Raw genomic sequence first — 23,814 nt, 5'->3', positions numbered from 1 at the left:
ATAGCACAGAGTAAACACTCAACACATATTTACAGAATAGCTAGATGAATGAATAAGTAAATGAGAGTATAAATGATTAAGACAGCATCAAATATTTTAGAGCTATTCTGCTAGTGACACAGGAAATCAGTCCACTCCCTTTTTCTAAAATTATGGCTACAAAATTAAAATGCAAGACAGAAATAATAAATGTAGAAGCAATGAGGGAAATATAAAATCACCATCAGAACAGCACAGTAATAATAATTGCTCCAGGCAATTGATGCATGCTAAAATTAGTGGGTGGAACTTTGAGGAGAAACAGGAATTTGCATAGCCTCAAAGTATTTTCTGCAAAATATTTAATTACCGTGCTGGATTTAACATATGTTCAGAAATCCTTTGCTACCACTCCTTCTAGAAGATGTAGCTTAATTCACTTTCCGGGTGAGTGTGGGCTGACTACAGTGAATTGCTACTAATAGAATGGTGTTTCTTGACCTCAACACAGTTCTGTGTTGCAGGGATGCCCTGTGCAGTGTAAGATGACAGCAGCATCTCCAGCCTCCACCTGCTAGATGCCAAGAGCAACCTCGTTCCCATCTGTGACAACCAAGCATGTCTCCCTTGAATATCCTCTGGGGAACAAACGACCCCTCATTGAAAGCCACTGAAATAGAGGGTGGAAAGCGAAACAGAATAACTTTCATGTAGATAATCCTAGGCCAGTCGCTGTGGCTCATGCCTGTAATCTCAGCATTTTAGGAAGGTAAGATAAGAGAATCATTTGAGCCTAGGAGTTCTAGACCAGCCTGAGCAACATGTGAGACATCATCTCTATAAAAGTTTTTTTTTTTTATAAATTAACTGGGCATGGTGGTGGCCCCTTGTAGTCTCAGCTACTTGAGAGGCTCACCTGAGCTTGGGAGGCAGAGGCTGCAGTGAGCTGAGATTGCATCATTGCACTACAATCTGGGTGACAGAGAGTGAACGAATGAACAAAAGAAGGAAAGAAAGAAAGAAAGAAAGAGAAAGAAAGAGAAAGAAAGGAAGGAAGGAAGGAAAGAAGGAAGGAAGGAAGAAAGAGAAAGAAAAAGAAAGAGAGAGAGGGTGGGAAAGTGGGAGAAAGGGAGGGCGGGGAGGGGCAGGGAGGAGGAAAGGAAGGAAGGAAGGAAGGAAGGAAGGAGAGAAAGAAGGAAGGAAGGAAGGAAGAAGAAGAGAAGGGGAGGGAAGGGACGAAGGAAGGGAGGGAAAGAATGAAAGAGAGGGAAAAAGTGAAGAAAATCTTGACCAAAACATCAACATTGACATCACGGTGGAAACCAGGTTGATGTCACATACCCCCAACACAATGCGATGAGGAAAGTACACAGTCCAATCAGGAGAAACATCAGAGAAACCCACATCCAAGTGCTGTCTACAGCCAGATCTCCAACCACTGCAGCTCTTCAAATTGGCAAGGTCATAAAATGCAAGGGAAAACACAGAAACAGTCACGGATTGGAAGAGACTAAGGAGACGCAGTGAGTGAGTGCAGCATGGTATTCTGCATTGGACCTTTTCCCAGAAGGAACAAGTAAACATTACAGCCAAAATACAAAAAATATCTAGAATTTAGCTCATAGTGTTATGTTGATTTCGATTTATTAATTTTGATAAATGTGCTATGGTTACATAAGATGCTAATGTGCGGGAAAGAGGGTGCAGGAAGACAGGAGCTCTCTGTATTATCTTCACAACCCTTCTGTAAACCTAAAATTAATTCAAAATTAAACAGTGCAAAATGTAAGGTAGTGGGTACCAAATACAAATGAATAATAGAGAACATCTTTCAATCCTTTTCTCTGCAAATATGTTCCTTGCCTCATTATCCACTTGCTAGCCCCTACCTTCTACCACTCCAAATTTATAATTCAGCTTATACTCTGAGTGACTTCTGGTTATATATTTCACTCCAGTTCCATGGCAGCCTCATTCACTAGGTAAACAAGATGATAAAATTTCTAAGCCTTGGGCTAAAAGAAATAGCTTGGGCCAAGTTTCCTTTAACCCAACTACAGTTGATGGAAATCTCTTGCAGGTAAATTACTTTCATTTATCCCAAGTTTCACTGTCTTTCTGAACGTCTGGCTGAGGCTGCAGGCTGAGAACAGAACCTCATTTGGAGAAATGGGGCTTCTGTTGCTTCAGATTCTTTTCTTCAGTAATTCATTTATACACAGGCACGATGGGGTCTCCTAAGTTATGAGGGGCGCCCTTCTAACTGGAAAGCTATCTGGCCCATAATTGGAAATGCAGAGATGTCGCACTAAGGCCGGGCAGGGGTGAAGTGTGGTACGGCTTCAGGGGAAGCAAGGGGCAATGCATAATAAAATTGTGGTAGTTTTGACAGGAAAAAAAAAATACATTGACCAGAATTCCAAAGCCTCCACTTGGTTCCCATGGAAATGAGCCCCTGGAGGCCCCTTCCAGGCCTGTGTCCGTCTCCAGCGCTCTGCATTGGACCCAGCTGGGGGCCTGTGGAACCTGACATCCAATAATTTTAGGTCTATCCAGGAAGAAAGATTGAATAACGTGCTCATAGGCTACCTGTGCACCTTACCCCAGCACAGTGGCTGCTGAGAGGGAGGAGAGTGTGGCTGTACTTTCCCTGAAGAAAGTTTGTGTCTAACCAAGGGGAGTGAACCTTTCTCCTAAGAGATAGGGTAGGTGTGTAGCCAAAACACATCTAAGCGTACATTTTCGAATTTATAGCACTGTGATGATAACATCAGTCATCCTGTCTGACAACATTCAACAAAAACGTTATTAGGAACTGTGGATGGAATCATGAAACTATCAGTCCAGTGGAGGCTGGCGCATCAACTCTAATCAAATACAGATGAGCCTCATGTTATAAGGAGACCTGCGATCTCAATCCAGCTACTCCGGGTGTGCAGATGCTTAGAAGATGCATTTCCCCAACTATAAAGTACTACTGATTTTTTTTTAAAAGAAAAAGATGCTTTTAGAATAAAATAATAATTAAATGCAGTCTTAAAACTCTAAGCATGAAATACAGCCAAGACCAGCCATTAAAGAAAAAGGTGGCAAGATTTGACTTCATAATTATTAAAATGTTTAGTACTGCAAAAGCCATCATATAAATGGGTTAATGACAACCTGGAAAAAAATATTGGCAATACCCATGGTAAACAAGGAATTAATATTCATGGTGTATAAGTAATGCCTATATAACAACAAACAAAAAATAGAGATATTGCTAGTGGCTATGAATGGACAATTTACATATACAAAACCACAAATGGCCAATAAACACTTGCAAATATAATACAATTTTATGAATATTTTAAAATAAAAATTTAAACCAGAGTGATATATTTTATCTGACCAGATGGATGAAAATTTAAAAGAATATTGGTATAATTCAGTACAGGAAGAAACATTGGAGCTAGCACCTTTTCTTGGCAAAAGTGTAAATCTGTATGAATTGTTATTGTTTGTACAAAAGTAAATGCATATAAACATCTTCAAGACAATTTGCCAAATTTACCAAATTTAAAATTTCCATGGCTTTTACATCCAGAAGTTACTCATATAGCAAGGATCCTTACACATAGATCTATCTACAAAAACATGCCTAATGGTTTTAACACCAACCTCCCAAAAAGCCATGAGACTTAACAAATAACCCAATCAGAAAATGGGCAAAGAACCAAACAGATATTTATCAAAAGAAGACATAAAAATAACCAACATGCATATGAAAAAATATTCAACATCACTCATCTTCAGGGAAATGCAAATCAGAACTGCAATGACATAATACCCCATACAGGTTAAAACAATGATTATCAAAAAGAACATAAGTTTTGGTGAGGATGTGGGGAAGGAAAACACTGGAACACTTCTGGCAGGAATGTAAATTTGTGCAGCCGTTATGGAAAACAATATCCCAATTCCTCAAAATATCAAAAATCAAATAACCATATGATCCAACAGTCCCAATCCTGTGTTTATATCTAAAGGAAATGAAATCAGGATCTCAAAGAGATGTCTGCATGCCCATGTTTATTGCAGCACTATTCACAATAGCCCAGGACATGAAATCCACCTAAGTGTTCACCAACAGATTAATGGAGAAAGAAAATATGGTTTATACACACTTCAACAATATTCAACCTTAAAAAGAAGAAAATCATGCCATTTGTGGCAACATGGATGTACTTAGAGGACACTATGCTGGATGAAATAAGCCAGGCATGTAAAGACAAATATCACATGATCTCACTTATAGGTGAATAGAAAATCAAACTCATAGGAGCAGAGAGTAGAATGGTGGTTACCAGTGACTGGGAGAGGGGCCGGGTGAAGATTCAGGAGATGCTGGCCAAAGGACACAAAATTTCAGTTAGACGTGGGAGATAAGTTCAAGAGCTCTCTCATAGAACATGATGACTATAGTTAATAACAATGTATTGTATGTCTGAAATTTACTAAGAGTAGATTTTAACGAACTTGCCACAAAAAAATAATAAGCGTGTCAGTCATGAATATGTTATTTGCTTTATTTAGCTGTTCCAGTCATCATATTGTATGCCATAAATATATACAATCTTTGTCAACTTATGAAAATGATTTAATTTTTCAAATGTGTGGAAAAAATTTGGAACAATGCCTGATGCTTTGTAAATATTTAATAATGTGAACTATTATTTTTACAAAGAGGTTCATTTTAGTGGGAAATATAGTAGTCAATAGTATTTAAAACTACCCAAATATTCCTTATAGGAAAATGGTCAGATAAAGTACATCGTATCTATATCGGCACATGATTGTTGATCAATAGGTATTTGTCGAAAGAATGCTTAAATTCTGGTTGGTGTGGATGCTACTGCTTTATAGCATGGTTTTCCATACATGTTGGCTGGTTGAGAAGACCCATCTTTCCCTCCTGACAGATAGGAGTTGCAAGATGGACTCACCACGGGATCAGACTGAAGGCTGTCTTCCACGGCTGACTCTCCTGACCTCAGGGTGTTACCAACTGCGTGAGCCACAGTCCTAACTTTCCAAACCCACACACAACACCCTGATGTTCCTTGGAGAAATTCTTGTCTGTTGTCCCTTGATCCTCTAAAGAGGACGGCAGCTGGCCTGTTAAACACCCTGAGGGCTGTGGCAGCCGCTGACTCTGAGCCACAGTCTGGCACTTCTGCAGCAGTTGCTGTGTGTTCGCATGTTGAAACCCAGGCTCTTACACGTGCTTCACTCCACGTAGGATCTGGTTTATTTCCTACTTTTAGTCATTCTTACTCACCTGTTGTATGCTTTTCGTTCTCCAAAGCTATCTGATTCAGTGATTCCATATGCTGGGGAAGGAAGAGGGCAAGATTCCTGAAAGCTGGCTGAGTTCATTCTAGGGAAACAGGACTGGGTTTGTGGATAATTCCACATTTCAATTTTTCTACCTCTGGTGATAGCAGTGGCTATCAAAGTTTCTGGTCTAGGAAAGCTTAGGGATTCCCCAAATCCTTTTGATAACTCTATGAGTTCAAAATCATTTTCATAGCAACACCAAAGAATTGTGTCTTTTAAAAATGTTTTCGTAGCTGTAGAGAAGGGTTTTCTAGAGATTTCACATGTGCTGTCTCAATGAACTGCACACACAGGCAAACCAAGTAGGACTGATCTGTCTTCCATTAAGCCAGGCATTAAAGAGATTTGGAAAAGGGTAAAGCAATGCCAGTTTTCTCACTAGTCCCTTCTTTTTAATAAATTATAATTAATTTTTTATAAAACGTATAATTTATGTTACTATCAAATTGTTTTTTATTTTTAAATAAATAATGAATGAATATATTAATACGTCTCAGTTTAAATTTCTAATATTAAAAACACTGAGCGACAAGATCTTAGGTATGCTCAGTCATATTAAGAGTCTGAAGGGAATCTGCTACCAAAAATGTTGAGATCCACTGCTCAGTAGGCACATGTTTTGACCCTCCCTTTAGAGTGAGCTGGCAAACTGCATGAGCCTAAGAGCCGAGGTTACTGGAGCTACGCTTATCCAGTGCAGCCTCCTCCAGGCTGTTAGACTCGGGGCTGTGATTCCCATGGTCTGTGGTCATCTCCTGCAGGCTGGTCACCATGATTGACACAGGCCCCCTAGAGTACCTCACAAATACTGCCAAACCAGGATGTCCCTCTCTTCTGCTTCACATTCTGTCAAATATTTCCGCGCTCCTGCTTGTTAATCTTTTCCCCTAGTGAAGCAACTATGCTTTTACTGCTCAACTAGTTATTTCTATTTGAGGTCCAAGAGGGAAAATAAACACAGGCAACAACATGACTGATTTCAGGAATACTGAAAAACTCCTCTTCTGCTAACCCCCAACTCCGCCCCACACACAATCACACCTTCCTCATGAGGCTGTCAGTCCCTAGCTTTCAAGATGATTAAATTATTCATTTTATAAAGTAATATGTGTTTTAATTTAAAATTACAGATAGAATAAGAGAATAATGATTTAAAACTACAAACATTCCTATAAAGATAGTTTGTATAAAATCTTGTTCCATTTCTTTATAAGCACCTTCATTTTCTTTTTTAATTTCATGAAAGCAGCAATGCATTCTGATTAGTTTGAGTTATTTGATGACACGTGATTACACAGAGTCGATGTACCACATCACAGCTTCCATCCCGGGGCACTTCCGTTACATCTGCTCATTTTTCTATCATGACTCTTCCTGCACAAAAAAAATCCCTATACCTTAACCTTTCTTCCAAAATCTGATAATCTCCTTAGTATAAATTCCGAGAAATTGAAGATATTGGCCGATAAAGTACAAAAACTGTTAAAGTTCTTCCATTTTTAGCCAAGTTCTTTCCCAGAAACGTTATACCAACTCCTATGCCCTCCAGCAGCCTGAGAGAAAAGTCCTCTCATGGACCTAGTCAGTATTACATAGTTTGATTTAAAAATCCAATCTGGCAAACGTATTTCGTTGTTTAAAACTGCAATCTTCGATTATTAGTGTGATTGGACACTTCCCCCAGTGACCTTCCTGAGCAGGTTTTTTGGTCTGGTTTATGTATTGTGACCATTCTGCCTATAAATTTTAGCTTGTTCTCACTTGTCATTTTTCCATTTAGTGATACCTCTTTGTAAACACATACTTTAATTAAGTGCCTATCCCACATTAACTGAGTCATTGCCCACCAGCATACATTTAGGTCTGATCTGTGCTGCTGTGTCTGTCTGTATTAGCTGTCAAGGGCTTATTCAAAAAGTGCTGCAGACTGGGCAGCTTAGATAGAAACGCATTATCTTACAGTTCTGGAGGCAAGAAGAACAAGATCAAGGTGTTAGCGGGATTGCTCCTTCCAAGGGCGGGGAGCCAATGCTCCACCCCGGGCATTTCTTTGTCTGTGCATGGCTGTCTTCTCTCTACAGTTCTTCATTTCACCTTGTCTGTGTGTCCAGATTCCCCATTTTTATAAGGGTAGCAGTCGTGTTGGTTTAGGGCCCATCCTAATGGCCTATTTTTCCCTTGATTATCTCTGTAGAGGTCCTATCACTAAATAAAGTCGCATCCTGAGGTACTGGGGGTTAGGACATCAGTGTAGGAATTTTGGAGGGCCACAATTCAACCCATAAAATTCTCTTTGAGCTTAAATTTTGTCTGTATTTGTAATTATTTTCTAAGATTAAATTCTCTGGAATAAACTAAACTTTTGTGATGCATAGTGTTAAAATGATAGCTTGCATTTCTGTAGAATGGGAATAACCTCTTATTGACGATTAGCAATGAGATGTCATAAGAAACACCTTGAGTCCCTGGTAAGAATAGAATCTTAAATGTGCAGAAGGATTGAGAGAGGAGACATGGAGGAGACCCTGGGCAAGGAGACAGCACTGCCACAGGCTCTGTCCACCCCTGCACCAGGAAGGCCTCCTGCCAGGACTGGAAGTTTGCTAAGAATTTCTCCCAGTAGGCCATGGCTTGTCCTCTCTGAGAGCCATGGAGTGTGGTATTTCCTCAGGGGCTGGACAAGTGGGCCTGAGCAGGCTCTGGAAGGGAAATAGAACATCTCAATGAAGCGTCCCCACTGGTGACAAAGACTGTCTCTAAGGGACCCTCCACTTTCTGTTTCACCCCACAGGTCTGTCCTGTGTCTCACTCTGTTCACATCTATTTTCCACTGGAGAGACTCTAATTAAGAAACAATTCAGAATAATTAGAAACCAGTAATGAATAAAAGGTAATGAGACATTCGATCTGCCAGTAATTTAACAAGAGCTGTGCCTCCACTAATTAGGAAGTAAAACACCCTCATGCAGTCAAAGCTGACCCGCAGTGTGCCAGCTTCTGCAGCACAGACGTGCATGTGCAGAGAGGGCGGCCGAGGGCGTCAGCAAAGCGAGGCCGGGCACCCTGTCCCACTCTACAGAGGCTGATGCCCAGGACGAGAGGCTGCAGGGGCCGAAGAAAGACACAGGCAGTGCTGACAGTCTCGGGTCCCCAACCCCTTTCTGAGTGGCAGTCACTGTGCTGTGGCTTTAAATAGACGTTCCCTTTTAATTCTCGAAAAAACTGGAAGGTACAGACTGTTACCCTCTATTTAAAAATAAAGAAACTGGCTTCTAGTGGGAACTCAACCAGTGAAGGGAAGAGCTATTATTAATAATTCAAGTCTGTCTGGTTTCAAAACCTGGGACTTTCCACTTTTTATGACTGCCTTAGAAATCTTGAGACAAGTAGTCAATTGCTTTAGGCAAATTCCTGCTGGCATTCTGTTTAATTAATGTTGGAATAATTGAGATGGGCAGCTCATTCTTATTCCTAGTGTGATTGCTCTGTCAAGTCAGCTGCAATGGCCCTGATGGGATTTTCCCCATTTTTGAAGAAAAGGTGCAAACAGCAAGTCAGCTTCATTTCAGCAGACCCCACCAGGATGAATGCATTTGGTTAAAGTGATTGTGACTAAACTTCCCGTCACAGCTCCAACAAGGAAAAAGCTTGGAAGTCATTATGTTAGTCCTTAGGATGGGAAAAGTTTGGACAAGGTGAAAATCTACAACTTTCTTGGGCCCAGAGAGGCCTGAGGTCTAGGGCAAACCTTCACCCTGAAATCTGTGGGCTCAGACACATCGAGAGAGACAGCACACCTGAGCTTCTGCACCTCCACGAGAAGTCAGTGGAGCCATAACTTGATAGAAACATTTATCTACTTGTAATTTTTGATAAATTGCTGGAGGCCAAGTACAGATTAGCATGATAGTGAGAAAATTCTGAAGGATCCCTGCCCCACTGTCACTGGTTGGGGGGACATTTCCCAGGCTTTCTCTTCAGTTACTCCCACCAAGGTTCTCATGGTGAGGCTCCCAGAAAGATGCCCTGATAGCCCTAGCAGGGGCAGGAGAGGAATGGCCCTGGCATACCCAGCTCCAGCCAGATTCACATACACTGTCACACAAAAGGCCTATGACCTCGGTTCCTGTAATCTAATACATCATGTCCAGCTTCTGACATAAAATTGCAAGGAGGGCTAAGAGGCAAGAAGAAACACAGTCTGAAGAGACAAAGCTATCATTAGACCCAGACTCATGTAGGACACAGCTGGTAGGATTATCAGACAAGGAATCTAAAATAACTATAGCAGCTATGGTAAGGACTCTAATAAAAAAACTGTGCACAACATGCAAGACCAGATGGGTGATATTAACAGAGAGAAGAAAATGAAAAACGGGAAGCAAAAGGAAATGGTAGAAATCAAAAGCATTGTAGCGAAAATGAAAAATGTCTTTGATGGGCTCATCGCGGAGACTTTATGCAGCCAAGGAGGAGTCACTGAACTTGAAGGTACCTCAGGAGAAACTCTTCAAACCAAAACACAAGGAGGGAGAATGAAAAACACAGAACAGAACGTCCAGAATCTGTGGGACAATTTCAAAAGCATACCCATACTTAATAGGAATGAGAGAACAAGAAGAAAGAGGGGATAGAGAAGAAGGAATAGTTGCAGTACTCATGGCCAAGAACTTTCAGAAATTACTGAGAGGCATTTAAAGACTGAGACTTACTCAGACTATTAATCTATGACATAGAAATGAGCCATGAAAGAAGAAGGAAAAGGGCAGAGGTTTTGCATGATTGTTTCTTTGAAGCTTCAAGTTCCTTCAGATGTATTCCATGGCATTCCCACCTACGAAGGCTCTGAATCAGTGTGACTGCGTCCTCCACCTGATTGGCCTCCTCATTGAGGAAACATCCCTTTGAAAAAGACTTTCTACCTGGCCCATACCTGGCCCAGCGTCCATGAGCTTCAGGCAGCCTCTGGCCTGACCTCTCTGTCAGACAAGCTGTAGGCAGCTCTGAAGATGGACATCTCCTCTACTGTCCAAAGCTCCAGCCTCCACCAGTGGTTAAAATGTATGTGAGGATATGCGTGTGTGCATGTGTGCGTGTGTGCGTTTGTGTGTGCATGTGAGGATATGTGTGCATGCATGTGTGCGTGTGTGCATGTGTGTGTGCATGTGTGTGTGAGTGCATGTGTGCATGTGTGTGTGCATGTGAGGATGTGTGTGCATGCGTGCGTGCATGTGAGGATATGCGTGTGTGCGTGTGTGCATGCGTGCATGCATGTGAGGATATGCGTGCGTGTGTGCGTGTGTGCATGTGAGGATATGCGTGCATGTGTGCATGCGTGCATGTGAGGATATGCGTGCGTGCATGTGTGTGTGTGTGCATGTGAGGATATGCGTGCGTGCATGTGTGCGTGTGTGCATGGATGTGTGTGTGCCTGTTGAGTATTTGCTTTTAGTCCTTGGCCATTTACAGCTGACTGCAACGTAGTAATTTATGCAGTCCCTCTGATTGTTTTTCTTTAAATAAACATGTTTAGTCTCCCAGGCTTCCTTGAATGTTTCGCTAAGATGGTGTCCAAGTTTATGAGGTCAAGAAGCTTCTGCATCTTTAAGGCAATGTGGGGAAGGCCAGAGAAGAAATCCTCAGTCTCCCCCTGGGCTTTAACTAATGTCTGCTGATCTCTAGGTGATGTGCCTTGTCTTCCTATTCCCACTGGGCCCTGATAAACTCTGATGATGGCAGCTGTTGCTGCATGGACTTGTGGATCATTCTTCTGCCAAAATAGTGCTCGTGGAGGGTCCCACCAGGTGACTTGGTCCCATAGAGTAGTTCACAAGCTGCAGATCCTCTTCTTGGCAGCCCCTTCATCCAGATTGCTGGCCCAGTGAGCCACTGTCTAATGTCTGCTGCGAGGTCAGTTCCCCAGTCTTGGTGGGTCTCATGGCAGGACATAAACTACATCTCAAAAGGAGGCCAGGGAAATGTAGAGAAATCATGGTGTGCTCCCTTTGCAAAGGGAGCTCCTCTCAGTGACTCAGAGGTAAACAATGCAGCCAAGAGACCCTTCTCCACCCTTGTGTTACTTTCATTTCTAATACACCTCATTCTCTCTAGGCACTAATCAGATTTGCAGGTATTAGGAGAGGAGGTATGCTGCTAACTGCAACCCATGTAAATGCTAGCCAAAGGCTCAGTTTCTAATTCTTATGCATTGATATAAAATAGCCTAGGGGAAGTCTTTGTAATTGCTCATAATAGGGTCTACAAGTCCAAACATAGGGTTTGCTCAGGAAAGGAGTTGACTCCTCAGGCAAGATTCAATAATGGCGTTAGAATGGATGGACGCAGGGTTGGTGTCTCTTCATTTTTGGTGCGTCACCACCCTATAACATTTCATACTCACAGACAAAAAAAGATTGGTTCTGATCAGGTTTTCACATGAGTTCTAAACAGCCCAGAAACTCATAGTATTGTCTTGGGCATCTCTGGAGGCACAGGCAAATCAGGGTGGCAGAATCTGCCCCAACACCATGGCTACCAGAGCAGTGATACTTATATACTGGGGCTCCCTCTATGATTTCTTTTTTAAAAAGTTACTTCTGATTTTTAAAAAAGTTAGAAATCAAATGTGCTAGATGGCCGTCACATCTCCTCCTATTTTTCAGACCCCGTGACTCTGATAATATATTCTCTCGCCACCCCCATGCCTCATTATGCCATAGTTCAGCTTTCTTGACCCAGAGGAAGAAGTTAAACATACTTGCTGATCTCACTGAACCCCTCTATTGCACAGTTTTGCTTGCATCCCTCAAAGATATAGTGAGACACAGGGATAGGAATGACCTTTCTGGTCACAGAGTAAGATGGACCAGGCTGAGAGAGTAGGCAAGTTCTTCTTTCGCATCTGGGTTTTATCATCCTCCTAAACTGTCATCTCAACACTGCGTGCCATACTTCTGTTCCACATTTCTTTTTTAAAAGCTTCTCCAGTAACTAGGACATTTTCATAATATCATTCTTGGAATACTAATGTGCTTTCCATCAAAAGCTTTATGGTAATTAAATTGAAGAGAGGGGAAAATGAATAAAGTTTGTCATATAAAATAATGATTCAGTCTGTTGATTGTATCATGTAGACCAATTATAGCCTTGCCAAAGATCAAAGTCACCTGAAATTGCTGTTTCTACTTATTGACAATGATTTTTGTTAAAATAAATTTGGTGCCATAAAGCAATACATTGGCATAATAGTACAGTGAGGGGAAGCAATGATTGTAAAAAATAATTTAATATAATAGTCACAATAACAACACATGGGGATAAAGTATTATTTTCTCCAATTTTGTAGGATGGAGCAGTCAGTACTAAAAAATTAATGGCATGAAGGCAGGACTTCCAGAATGGTGGTGCAAAGAGCCCTAGAAAAGCTCTCAGTCCAGAGAGACACCTGCTAAGCTTATGAAAATTAGTAGACAATTATTCAAAGTATGTGGAGATTGATCAAAAGGCTTGAAGCAAATTGAGAAACATGTATTCGACAAAATCCATGGATCTCTCAGCAGAAGGCTGGGCATTTGTTCTAGAGACCGCACCCACCTCCTCCCCCACATTTCTGCCTTGTGGCTGAGTTATCACAGTGGTCTTGTCAGCAAAGTCATAGTTCCCATTTCCCCTAACTTTCTAGAAGCCAGTGAACACTAGCAAATCACACTTCGCACAGCTCCCTGCTACAGACAATCTGTATTGAGTGGATGGTAGCAGTCAGTGGCAATGCGAATTTCCCCGTCCCCAGCTTCCATTAAGTAAGATTGGGCAGGGCAACTGGTGAAAAATTCAGTTTCCTTTTTCCATATGCCTCTGTATTATGGGGGAGCTTCTTTAGTAGGATTGGTTAAAAAAAAAAAAAGAGCCACTCTTCTCCCTTCCAGCTTTCTGAGATAAGGCTATCCTAGATAGGCTTGAAATCTAGAAAACCACTAGGTGCTATTCTCCTTGATTCTGGGATACAGAAGATTTATAATGGATAATACCCAGAAGACACCAGTTTTCACCTGTCCAGCACCACACTCCATAGTCCCTGATTCATAAGGAGAATACACGTGGGTCAGTCATGGAGAGCAAGCACCACCCCCACCCTCCGGCTTCCCACTTCAGCTCCATACAGCAGAGGTTCCACTCAAAGGAGGGTCAGAACAAGCTCAATGTCATTAACACCCTGCTGCAGTCAAGGGGCCTGACTTCAAGTGGATCAGAGTATGAAGTAAATTTTATCCCAGGTGTGGTTGAAGTCAGCTAGCAATTAGTGAAGACTAACAGCTTAACATAACAGCAACAGAAAAGACTAGCCAGAAATTTATCGGGGAGAGCAGGGAAAGAGAGAGACAAAGAGAGCTAAAACGAATTTCCAGTCATTGCTGGTAGTCAGGAAGTCTGCGCATAGTCAAGGATCTTCCATCTGAGGAGTGACTGGAGAGACAACTTTTGAGATAAAAGCCCTTAGCTGAATATGAAGGAAACTCACAAGCTTCCTCAACACACTTCTTTTAGAAGTCTCCAAGCCACATACAGATGTTATGATAAAAAGGAGGGGGCACTTACTAGCTCAGAGGGCTTAAACACCACTTCGAACCAATCAGGGGCTGGCAACCAAACAGTGCTGATCATGTGACAGGCCCTAGGAAGATAGGCTTGAGATAAAAATAAAGAAGAAAAATTTGAGCATGGCATCACACACAGCACACTTGAAGGGAAATAGCCTTTGCTGAACCACTGCACCCAAATAATTAACATATAAAGAAGCAAACAACATCAACAAGCTTGGAAGAGGGGATCAGTATCTAGAGTTACTACAGTATATTTCCTTTAGTAGTTTTCAACAAAAAATTACCAGACATACAAAGCAGAGAATTCAGTGCATACTCAAGATGAAAAAAGCTGCCAGTAGGCTTTACCTTTGAGGAGGTCCAGATGTTGGTCTTATCAGTCAAAGACATCAATTAGCTATCATAAATATATTCAAAGAATTAAAGAAAATTATGTTTAATTTTAAAAAGTTATGATGACAATGTCTCATTAGATAAAGAAGATCAATAAAGAAAATCAATAAAGAAATATAAATTACAAGAGACCAAAATGGAAATTCTGGAGTTGAAAATATAATAACCCAAATAAAAATTTCACTAGAGAGGCTCAATAATAGATTCAAGCTGGCAGAAGCTAAAAACAAAATACTTAAAAATATAAACTGTAAATATTATACAACAGAAAGGAAAAGAATTGAAAGAAAATGGACAGATAGAGAAATACTGGACATTGAACATACCAGTATGAAAATAATAGAGTCCCCAAAGTTGAAATAAAGTAGAATTTAAAATATTCAAAGAAATAATTGCCATCAACATACCAAATTCAATGCAAAACATTCAGCACACCCAAGAAGCTCCTCACAAGCAGAGCCACACCTAAACACATTATAGCCAAAAATAAATCTTGAAAGCAGCAAGAGAAGATGACTTATTATGATCAAGATAATTCCAGTAAACTTAATGGCTAAATCCAAATCAGACAAAATGGAGACCAAAAATCAGTAAGATGACATATTCAAAGTGCCAAAAGGAAAGGGGAAAAAACTCAATCAGGGCTCTTACGTCCACCAAACTACTTCAAAATGAAGCTAAAACAAAGTGATAGGTTGAAGCCCCATCTTGCAATGTGACTATATTTGGAAATGAAACATTTATGGTGATAATTAAGACTAAAAGAGGGCCCTTACTCAATAGGATTCACACCTGCATAAGAAGAGGCCAAAATGTCTGGACACGGAGAGGGGAGCACTACACACTGGGGTCTGTTGGGGGGAAATGGGGGAGGGACAGGGGGTGGGGAGGTGGGGAGAGATAGCATGGGGAGAAATGACAGATATAGCTGAGGGGAAGGAAGGCAGCAAATCACACTGCCATGTGTGTACCTATGCAACAATCTTGCAAGTTCTTCACATGTACCCCAAAACCTAAAATGCAATTTAAAAAAAAAGAGGCCAAAATGTATACTCCCACTCTCTCTCTTTTTCCCTGTCTCTTTCTCTCTTTTTCTATTTCTCTCTTGTTTTCTCTCTGTGGGTGTTTGTGTGTGTGTGTGTGTGTGTGTGTGTGTGTGTGTGTGTGTGTGTCATGTGACGGCACATTGAGAATGCAGCCATCTGCAAGCCAGGAAGAAAGCCCTCACTGGAAACTGACCATGTCAAACTTTGATCTTGAACTTACAGCATCCAAAACTGTGAAAAAATAAACGCTGTTGTTTAAGCCTTTCAGCCCGTGGTATTTTCTTATGGCAGCCCAAGCTGACTAATACACCACATAAACAAAATCTGGGAGAGTGTATTCCTAGCAGATTTGCCTTACAAGAAATACAGAGGAGGTTCTTCAGGTTGAAAGTGAGTGACAGGTGAGAGTAACATGAATCCATGCAAAAAGCAAATAGTACCATTAAAGATAATTACATAGAAAATAGTATAAATGCTATATTTATTCTACCTTTTTCTCAACATATTTAAAAGAAATTTTTAGAGCATTATGTGTATAACTGTACTGTGTACCCACATCATATGAAAATGCAATATATTGGAAAATCATAGCTCAAGAGGAAAAAGATGGGGCCAGAGCTGCAGTGCAGTAAGGGAGACAGCTGATGATAATGCAGACCGAAGCTAGGAAATAGAGTACTAACAATTCTCCCTCACTCTCTGTCTCTCTCTCTTTCTCTGTCTCTGGGTGTGTGTGTGTGTGTGTGTGTGTGTTCCTTCTTTCTTCAGCTTCCCTTAAAAGACATAAAATATTACTGAAATTTAATTAATGTAAACTGAAGGTGGGTTCTGATAAGTTGTATCTTGTAAGCATGAGTTCAATGAATTAAAAAATTAATAACAATTATAAAATAAAAATCTATTAGACATTGAAATCTTACACAAGAAAAGATTCACTTCATGCAAAAGAAGGCAGTAAATAAGGAACAGAGGAATGAGAAAAAACATGAGACATAGAAAACAAAAAGCAAAATGGCTGATGTCAATGCAATCACATCGGTAATAACATCGAATGTAAGTGAACTGAGCAATCCCTTTTAAAAAAGCATAATTTTAAACTGAATAAAGAAACAAGATCCAACTATGCTGTCTTCGGCAGATACACTTTAGATTAAAAGACACAAATAGGGTGAAAGCAAAAGAGTGGGAAAATACATGCCAGGCACATAGCAATTATAAGAGAGCTGAGTGGCTACAGAAATAGAGATATGTCTCTCTATATGTGTGGCTATAGAAATCTCACACACAGAGACAGAGAGTGAGGAAGAATTGTTAATACTCTATTTCCTAGTTTGGGTCTGCATTATCATCTGCTGTCTCCCTTACTGCAGTGCAGATTCGGCCCCATCTTTTTCTGCTTGAGCTATCATTTTCCAATACATTGCATTTCCATGTGATATAGGCACACAATGCAATATAGACATAATGCTTTTTAACAACTTTTAAAAACTTTAAAACAGCAGACTGGGCACAGTGGCTCACACCTGTAATCCAAGCACTTTGGGAGGTTAAGGTGAGGGAATCACCTGAGGTTGGGAGTTTGGGACCAAACTGGCCAACATGGCAAAACCTCATCTCTACTAAAACATACAAAAATTAGCCAGGCATAGGTATGCATGCCTGTAATCCCAGCTACTCGGGAGGCTCAGGCAGGAGAATTATTTGAACCCGGGAGGTGGAGGTTGCAGTGAGCTGAGATTGTGCCACTGCACTCCAGTCTGGGCAACAGAGTGAAACTCCATCTCAAAATTAAATAAATAAAAATAAAACAACAAATATTACTAGATATAAAGAAAGACAATTTATAATTATAAATATATCAGGAAGATGTAGTATTTATAAATACATATGCATTCAACAACAGAGCCCCCTAGTACTGACAGAATGAAACGGAAGAATAGACAAGTTAACATTAATACTTGATGACTACAGCATCGCACAGTAATCATTAGAACAACTAGGCAGGTCAGCCAGGATGCAGATGTGTGCAACACTGTAAACCCCACAGGACCTATGAGACATCTACAGAGCACTCCAACCAACAGCAGCAGAATACACATCCTTCTCAAGCACACGGGAATATTCTCCAGGATAGACAATATGATATATAATAAAAACAATCCTCAATAAATACAAAGTATATTCTCTCACCACAATGGAATTAAATTAGAAGTAAGTAACAGAAAAGACTTGAGAAATTCAGGTATCAATGGAAATTAAACAGCACTTTTTAAAATAACCAATGCATCGATTTAAAAATTACAGGGAAGATAGAAAATACTTTTAGATAAATAAAAAGAAAAACACAACTTAGCAAAACTTATGGGATACACCTACAATAGTGCTTTGAGGGAAAGTTATACTTATAAATGCCTACATTAGGAAGGAAGAAATATTTTAGATCATTTAGCTAACATTTTATCTTAGGAAGCCAGAAAAGAAAATACACCAAAATAAACCCGACAGAAGGAAATAATAAAGAATGAAACATAAATTAATTAAAAAGAAAGTTGAAAAATGAGAGAAATTTAATGAAATGAAAAGTTAGTTTGTCAAAGATCAGCAACACTGAAAAACCTTTAACTAGTTTCGGGAAAAAAAAAAAGGATTCAAATTACTAAAATCAGGAATAAACGAGGGGGCATTACTACCAACATCATGAAAGTGAAAAGTATTCTAAATTAATACTATGACAAACTGTATGACAACAATTCAGAAAACTTAAATGAAATGGGGAAAAAATCCTAGAAATATACTAACTATAAGAAATAATAGATTTATTAGAAGAAATTGAATACCACAGAGAAAAGTTCACTCAGATGACTTCACTTATGAAATCTACCATTCAAAGAATTACTACTAATCCTCACAAAATCTTCCCCCATAAAAGAAGAGTAAGAGGCACTACTGAACTCATGATTGAGTCCAGTATCAGCCTGATACCAAAGCCAAACAAAGAAAATTGTAGAAAAGAAACTGTACACTTTTTAATCTGGACCACATGCCATAGACACTTTTTTCCCTCCTCTCCTCACTAGACACAACTATCAGCCCTTGGAAGGTACAATACACAACCAAAGGAGAACTCTGAAAGCTTAGGAGAAGCAGACGCCCTGCTCTGGGAGAAATTGCATTGCTACAAGTTTTCTCGTCTCCCCGGGCCAATAGTTGAAGGCCACTCAGAGCCAGTCTTTTGACTTTCAATCTAGCAATCAAGTAGGATGATTTCTTCTTGAAATGTAAAAGTGATCCTCTGACAAATCAGGCAAGTTTTATCAAGGTAAAACTAGATCAATTATTAGGACTGCAGGAAAACAAGTCAATTTCAGGGAAAATTGTTTCATCCCCTGCTGGGTTCAAGACTACCTCACCCACTCAGAGCTACCAGCGCAAGCAGACTGGATGAAAAGTAAAACACATAGATTGAAGGCATACTGAGAAGGAAATTTATAGCACTAAATTATTTCTCTAGAAAAAGAGAAAATATCTGAAATTAATAAGTTCCAAACTAAACCAAAAGCACTGAGATGGGATGAGTAATAAACATGGTAGCAAAATGAACAAAGTTGAAAATAGAAAACACAAGAGAAAATCATTAAAACCAAATGCTGGTTCTTGAAAAAAAAAATCAATAAGTTGATAAACTTATAGCAAATGTGACAAAGTATATAGAGAAAGAACGCAAATTACCAATATAAAAACTGAGGTGGAGACGTCGCTTCAGACATTACAGCCATTAAAAATAACATTTGACAAAATATGAATATCTTTAATCTCATAAATTCAATAATTTAGAAGAAATAAACCCATCCCTCAGAAACCAAACTTCCAAAAATCAATCAAGATGAATAGATAATCAATATTGCAACCAAGCATCAAAGAAATTGAATTTATAATTTAAAAACTTTTTATTTTTATTTTTATTTATTTATTTTTTTTTGCCCTAAAAGCCTTCCAGGGGGAAAACACAGTTCCTAGGGGCTCCGTTTTAAGGGTTTCTTTTATAGAACCATTCAAATTATAGATGGGTGATCTCGGGGAAACCCCGCTCAAGAATGCAGGGAAACTGGACGTTAAAGGGGGTTAAGGTAAAATAGTGGAGGGTGGGGCACATTTGTTCTTTTAAACGTTAGTTGTTAAAAAACCAAAGTAAACCCCCTGGTGCCAATCTGGTCCTGAGAGGCTGGGTTTCTTGACTTCTGGCCCGTCTGGGGGACTCCAGGTTAAGTTAATTCCAGATGCGAATCGGACCCCTGCTTTTGCTGGCCTCTGACCCCTCCCACCTAACTTGGGGGTGCTGTAGCTGCAGAGGCTTGGCCTCCTGACTGTCAGTCATCCTCACCTGGGTTCAGATTCTTTTTTTTTTTTTTTTTTTTTTGAGAAAGAAAAAAAGAATAATAAGAAAAAGAATAAAGAAGAAGAAGAAAGAGAAAGAGGAAGAGGGAGAGAGAATGGGGGTATTGCTTTATTGCCCAGGCTAGAATGCAGTCTAAATATGGGTATGCCTATAATTGTCCTTAATAATGGAGACATGAGAGAAAATGAGGGAAGAGAATAACAAACAAGGAGGTAACCAACATTTCGTTTAAACTTCTAAGTTGATATGATGTGGTACTGATAAGAGTGTGTATTTTGTGTATTTAAAGTGGAGAGTTCAATAAATGTTAATTACGTTTACTTGTTCCAGATCTGAGTTCAATTCCTGGATATCGTTGTTAATTTTCTGTCTCATTGATCTGTCTAATACTAATGTTGAAGTCTCCCACTATTATTATGTGGGAGTCTAAGTCTCTTTATAAGTCTTGTATGTCTGCGTATTCCTGTATTGGGTGCGTATATATTTAGGATCTTTAGCTCTTCTTGTTGTTGCATTGATCCTTTTATCATTATATAATGTCCTTCTTTGCTTCTTTTGATCTTTGTTGCTTTAACGACTATTTTATCAGAGACAAAAATTGTAACTTCTGCTTTTTATTTATTTATTTTAGCTCTCTGTTTGGTTGGTAAATCTTTCTCCATCCCTTGTTTTGAGTCTTTGTGTATCCTTGAATGTGAGATGGGTCTGGATGCAGCATACCGATGGGTTTTAGTTTTTTATCCAAATTGCCTGTCTGTCTTTGGATTGGGGGATTTAGTCAATTTAAATTTAGAATTAATAATGATATATGTGAGTTTAATACTGCCATTTAATATTAGCTTGCTATTTTGCCCATTAGTTGATGTAAATTCTTCATTATATTGATGTTTTTTACTTTTTGGTATTTTTTAGAAAGGCTGATACTGTTTGTTCCTTTCTATGTGTAGTGGTTCTTTCAGAAGCTCTTGTAAAGTAGGCATGGTGGTGATTAAATCTCTGAGTGCTTGCTTGTTCACAAAAAAAAACTTTATTTTTCCTTCACTTATGAAGCTTAGTTTGGCTGGATGTGAAATTCTTGGTTGAAAGTTCTTTTCTTTAAGGATGTTGAATATTGGTCCCCACTCTCTTCTGGCTTGTAGGGTTTTTGCTGAGAGATCTGCTGTAAGTCTGATAGGCTCCCCTTTGTGGGTAACCTGACCTTTCTGTCTGGCTGCCCTTAGTATTTTCTCCTTCATTTCAACCCCGGTGAATCTGACGATTATGTGCCTTGGAGTTGCTCTTCTTGAGGAATATCTTTGTGGTGTTCTCTGTATTACCTGGAGTTGAATATTATCCACCTTACCAGGTTGGAAAAATTTACCTGAATAATATCCTGAAGTGTATTTTTCAGCTTGGATTCATTCTCTTCGTCACATTCAGGTACACCTATCAAGTGTAGATTAGGTCTTTTCACACAGTCCCATATTTCTTGGAGACTTTGCTCATTCATTTGTATCCTTTTTACTCTAATCTTGTCTTCTTGTTTTATTTTATTGAGTTGGTCTTCAACCTCTGATATCCTTTCTTCTGCTTGATCAATTCGGCTGTTAAAACTTGTGCATACTTCATGTAGTTCTCGTATTGTGTTTTTCAGCTCCATTAATTCACTTATATTCCTCTCTAAATTGTATATTCTTGTTAACATTTCATCAAACCTTTTTTCAAAGTTCTTAGTTTCTTTGGATTGGGTTAGAACAAGTTCTTTTAATACACAGAAGTTTCTTATTATCCACATTTTGAAGCCTGCTTCTGTAATTGGAACATACTTGTTCTCCATCAAGCCTTGTTTCGTAGCTGATGAGGAACTGTGATTCCCTGCTGAAGGAGAGGCATTCTGATCTTGGGTATTCTCAGCCTTTTTTGGCTGTTTTCTTCCCTTCATTGTAGATTTATCCATCTGTGGTCTTTGTATTTACCATCTTTGTAATTGGTTTTCTGAGTGGACGTCCAACTTATTGATGCTCAGCACCAAAATCTGAGCAATGCACTGCACCAACTAAATCAGTGGCGTTAAGATTGGTGGTGCTTTTCTAACTCTGCACCAAGAACCAATGCTCTGAGGCACCGGGAAAACCGCCTTGCTGGTCACAAGAGTCGTGCTGGCGACCGTGGTGCTCCTCCGCTGGGAATCTCCTGGTGCGTGAGCAACAAGAATTCATGTGAAGGTGTGGCATCCTCTCGTTCTTTGCATTTTCACTGGGAGCTACAATCCCGAGCTGTTAGTGATCCGCCATCTTGGCTCTCTCTCCTATAATTTAAAAACTTTTAAAAAATAATTTCCAAAATCAGGAAATTCTACAGAGAAGTCTTCCAAGCACCTAAAGAAGATTTAACTTCACTTTTACTCAATCTCTTTGGAAAAATAGCAGATGAAAAATTATGTCCCAACTCATTTATGAGCTTGATATTAAAACTAGACAAATATAATACAAAAACAGAAAACTATGAACTTATATCTGTAGTTATCTGTTGTAATCCTACCTCACACCATACACAAAAATGAACTTAAAATCATGAACCTGAAGGTAAAATCAAACACTATAAAACTCTTAGAAGAAAATACAGGATCAACTCTTCCTGCCTTGGATTAGACAATAGCTTCTTAGCTATAACAACAAAACAAATAGCAAAAGACAAAAAAAAAAAAGATAAATTGCACTTAATAAAAATTAAAACTTTATATTTCAAAGGATACCATCAAGAAAATGAAATAGCAATTCAGAAAATAGGAGAAAATATTTGCAAATTATGTATCAGATAAGGGCCTTATATCCAGAATATATATTTAAAACAACACAACTCAGGAATAAAAAGACAACTCCATTAAAAACAGACTATCTGAATAGTCATTTCTATAAAGAAGTCATTTCTATAACCAGTAAGTGCACGAAAAGATGCTCAACACTGTTAGTCCTTATGGAAGTTCAAATCAAAATCACAATGAAATACCACTTCACACCTAGTACAATGCTATAATAAAATAGAAAAACAATTGTCAAAGACATGGAAAAATTGTAACACGTATCTTAATGGTGGAGATATTAAATGGTGCAACCTCTTAGAAAACAGCTTAGCAGTCTTACAAAAGGTAAGTGTAGATTAATCGTATTAATCAGTAATTCCTCTCCTAGAAATGAAACATATGATCACAGAAACACTTGTAGGCATATGTTCGCAGCAATATTGTTCATAGTAGATAAAAGTTGGAAACACTGTAAATGTCCATCAAATGAAGAAGGGGTAAACAAAATATGATCTATCCACACGGCTGAATATTGTTTGACAATAACAAGGAATGAAGCGATGATTGACACATACCACAACATAGATGGACTTTGAAAGCATACTTTGTGAATGAATCAAGACACAAAAGACCACAAATTATAAGGTCTCATTTATTTGAAATGCCCAGAGAAGGCAAATCCACAGAGACTGAAAATAGATTAGCGATTGCCTGGGCTGGAGTTGGAGTGAATGAGGAAGAGTGACTGCTAATGGTACAGAATTTCTTTTTCAGGTGATGAAAATGTACCAAATTTTATTTTGATGATATTGGTACAACTCTTAATCTAATTTAAAAACATTAAATTGTACACTTTAAATAGGTGAATTTTATGGTATTATATTTCAAAAACCTGTTAAAGAAAAGTGGCTAACAACATTAGGTTCCATGAAAACAGCAGCATGATTCAAGTTATTTTAAACTACCAAATAAAATAAATTGAGATAATATCTTAACCTTTATGTACCACTGTTCATTTTGTTCTTAAGTTAGGAAATGTCCTTCAGGCTAAAGCATAAAATTTGCAAAGAGGCACCCTGAGTTGCTATTATTTCTGTGTTTGCAACCTCAGGGAAGCTATCCTGACGAGGTCAACGCTGCCACTGATGTCCCAGCTGCCTCCTGACTAGTTTTGTTGTGACCGTCTTGGATGGCCCAGACATGGGCTGTGAAGCCACCCACTTCTGTCTTTCTGCAGTT

The sequence above is a fragment of the Saimiri boliviensis genome, chromosome 5 (assembly GCF_048565385.1).
Source record: "Saimiri boliviensis isolate mSaiBol1 chromosome 5, mSaiBol1.pri, whole genome shotgun sequence".
Taxonomy (NCBI): Eukaryota; Metazoa; Chordata; class Mammalia; order Primates; family Cebidae; genus Saimiri; species Saimiri boliviensis.
The sequence above is the reverse complement of the archived record's forward strand: the minus strand, read 5'-3'. Positions refer to the sequence as shown.